General features: G+C 42.9%; 1 pseudogene; it reads left to right on the forward strand.

Annotated features, from left to right (window-relative positions):
* Positions 1 to 2,048: 2,048 nt before the first annotated feature.
* LOC101536003 (protein SET-like) lies at positions 2,049 to 2,765 on the forward strand (annotated as a pseudogene).
* The last annotated feature ends 873 nt before the right edge of the window (positions 2,766 to 3,638 follow it).

The raw sequence follows: 3,638 nt of genomic DNA on the forward strand, positions 1-3,638 counted from the left end.
CATCACCCTAATTCAATGTTCCCCCAACTGGCTCCTGTCAACTCAGGCACACGCCTGACCCCACAGTGTCCTTCCCAGGCTGCAGAGCGCCTAAAGCATAAAGAGAACAATAGCAACACTCATCCTCACTGCTGCTGGCACTTCTGAGCACTTGCTATGCGCCAGGCACTGGCTTTAATTCTTCCATGCCTAATTCACTTGATCCTCACAACCCTTGGAGTAGATTCTATTACTCCCATTTCAGGGATGAAGAGATTAAAGCACAGAAATGCATGTGGTTTGACCAAGGGCATACAGAGCAATGTAAGTAGCAGGACTACCTCTAGGAGTCACAATCTAAAAGAATGATCAAGAAATGTTTTGGTAACTAATATTTACATACATGACATAAGACATATCACATGTATAGACTGTCACGTGGACCCTACAGGACAGCAGATGAGCTGTATCCCGCTGAGTGAGGAGTGTGGGTGTCTGCCTGAGCTGCTTCTGTGCCTTGGGGCAAATCTAGGGAGTAAAAATGTCTGTCCTGATTCACAGTCCGGCAAGAGAAAGTGGTATGTCCTTGTTTTATCTTGGTGATGTAACAAATTCTTCTAAATTTAGGGGCTTAAATTGACAGAAGTAGGGACTGGTGCTGTGGCACAGCAGGTAAAGTTCTGCCTGTAACAATGGCAACACGGGGACATCAGTTTGAATCCCGCTGCTTCACCTCCAATCCAGCTCCCTGCTGATGGCCTGAACAAAGCAGCAGAAGTTGGTGCAGGTGTTTGGGCCCCTGCCATCCATCCACCTGGGAGACCTGGATGTTGTTTCTGGCTCCAGTTTCAACCTGACCCAGTCTAGCCCATTGCAGTCATATTCAGCAGATGAAAGAGCTCTCTTTTACTCATTATATTCAAACTATTATTCAAAATAATAATAATTCAGTAACTTACTCTAACTTTCAAATAAATCCATAGATCTCTTTATAATGACACAAATGCATCTTATGGCTGTGGCGATCAGAGTCATCCGTGGACTTCCTCAGGAGGAAATTAAGGTGCTGGCCATTGTGTATTCCTTTCCAGAGGCCCTTGTGGAGGAGAATCTGCTCCTGGTCTCTGCCAGTCCCTGGGGCTGTCCACTTTCCTTGGCAGAGGGTCGCCTTTCCAGCAGTGCTCACCTCACTCTGCTCTGTTCCCTCATCTCTTTCTCTACTCACACCTTCTTTTCTCCCATCAGTTTCATAAGGTTGCTTCAGAAAAGCTCATGGAAAATGGGATTAAAAGATGGGATTTATGGTAATGCAAACAATACTGAAAACCAAGCATGGCTTGTTTTCTTTCTTCTTTCCCTTTTTTTTTTTTATCCATAACAGTAAGAACTCAGAATTGCAGTGTGCCCACTCAGATAACCTGGGATAATGCCGGGTCTCAAAATCCTTAACTTTATCCCATCAGCAGTCTCTGTTCTGCTGCGTAAGAGAACACACTCCTATAGAGGAGAATGGCCACGTGTGATAACAACACTGCCCCGGGACCAGACCCCAAGCCTTGGGGGTGCAGGGCTTAACGTCTGATTTACTTTGCATCTTGACATGAGCCACACAGGGAATGCAAATATTCACTGAATAGATAAATAAATGAAAACACCATTTAATGCACAGGAAATTGGGATATCTGTCTTGAATAAAAGAAAATGCTACCTTTAAAAAAAGATTTATTTATTTTTCTTGGAAAGTGAGATATACCAGAAAGGAGGAAAGACAGAGAGAAAGATCTTCTGTCCACTGATTCACTCACCAAGTGGCTACAACAGCTGGAATTGAGCCAATCCGAACCCAGGAGTCAGGAGCGCCCACATGGGATCCCGGGCGTGCAAGGTGAGGACTTTTAGCCACTAGGCTATCGCGCTGAGCCCAATGCTACCATTTTTAATGTAGAGATTTGGAGTGGATATTAAAAAAAAATAGAGTTCTCTGAGCTTCTTCCTGGTTGGCTCTAAGTGCTGGGCTTTCGTTGAGGCATGACCCCTGAATGCCTTCTTTACCCCAGGCACAGATGAGGATGTCTAGGTTAGTTCCTGCTCTTGCCCACCGCCTGGCAGACACTTCCATGTCTAAGGATTTGCTCGAGTGGGAGAAGCAGCATAAAGCAACTGCAACTGAAAATACTGACACAAGAACAAAGCAAAATCAGCATAATGAGCAAGACAATGAGATTTTGAAATTAGAACAGAAATACAACAAACTCTGCCAATCATTTGTTCTGAAGAGGTCAGAACTGACACCCCAAATCCCAAATTTTGTTGTGAAAAGATCTATCACCCATCCACAAGTTAACTGCTGAGGGAACAGGATGAGGAGGTACCACATTATCTGACCCCAAGCTGAAGTGACAGAATTTGACAATATCAAATCAGATTACAGAATTGGTTTTTATTTTAGTGGAAATCCTTACTTCAAAAACAAACTTCTCCCCAAAGTATTTCATCTGGATGAGAATGGTGATCCATTCAAAGTCTACAGAAATCATATGGAAATCTGGAAAGATCTGAGGACTTATTCAAGTCAATTGCAGGATGAAGCCAGCAGGAAGAAGCTGCCTGCATGAGGAACCAGAGTTGCTTTAACTGGTTTTCTGGCCATTCTGATGCAGGTGCAGGTGTGTCAGGAGAGGTTCTGAAAGACAGCATTTGACTGGATCTATCAGACCACTGCTTGGTTCCTGATGGATGATGAGGAAGCGGGAACAGAGCACAAAGAGGATAAGAAAGAGGACTAGAATGCCTTGAGAATACAACAGGAAAAGAATCCCATATCCTCTCCATTCCAAAAATTACTTTTATCCCTTCTTGTCTTGACAAAAACTATGGAATCGGCACCACACTGCTTATGGGATAAAAAGAAAACCTTTTAAAACCTTTGCTTTGCTGGAAGCTGGGGATCCTAGGTCCCTCCCTGTGTACTAGAGAATTCCAGCTTTTTCCTTCTTTTCTGTGTACTGGGCTCAGATGTCGCACCGTATCTGTATGTGGACAATTAGCAGTTACCAATAAACATCTGTCTACTTCCTACCATTTAAAAAAAGAAAAAAAAGTTCAAGCTTGAGGTTACCAAAGATCAGTCAAGAGTGGGTCTCAGATGTTTGGGTGGGTTACATGGGCATTTAGACAACACAGCTTCTCCTTTGGCAAGTTTAATTGTGATGTGCATCGGCCAGCCTTACAGTTTAAGATGACGCTTTTCACAAGCAAATTCTCTCTCACCCATGATTCCAGTCCTGCTCCTCAATGGCAGGATCAGCAGAACCTATCGAGTCTTGTTTGGAATTGTCATTCTCTATGGTAACATCATTCCTGTTTATTTAAAAAAATTTTTTTTCTTTTCACTGGAAAAGATGATATTCAGTTTTAAACATTAAAAGCATACAAGCTGTTTTGTTACAGACACAAAACTAAATATCTTAGGAGTTTTTATCATCATTTAGGGACTTTTTTTCTTTAAAAAGTTTTGTCACTTGGAAGGCTCCCATTTTTAAAGACTTTATTTGAAAGGCAGGCATACACACACTCTACTAAACTCTTGCAAAAGCCACAACTACATGAGGATGAAGCCAGGAGCCCAGAACTCAACCCACATCTCCTACATGGGTGAC

The sequence above is a fragment of the Ochotona princeps genome, chromosome 4 (assembly GCF_030435755.1).
Source record: "Ochotona princeps isolate mOchPri1 chromosome 4, mOchPri1.hap1, whole genome shotgun sequence".
In the NCBI taxonomy this organism is placed as follows: Eukaryota; Metazoa; Chordata; class Mammalia; order Lagomorpha; family Ochotonidae; genus Ochotona; species Ochotona princeps.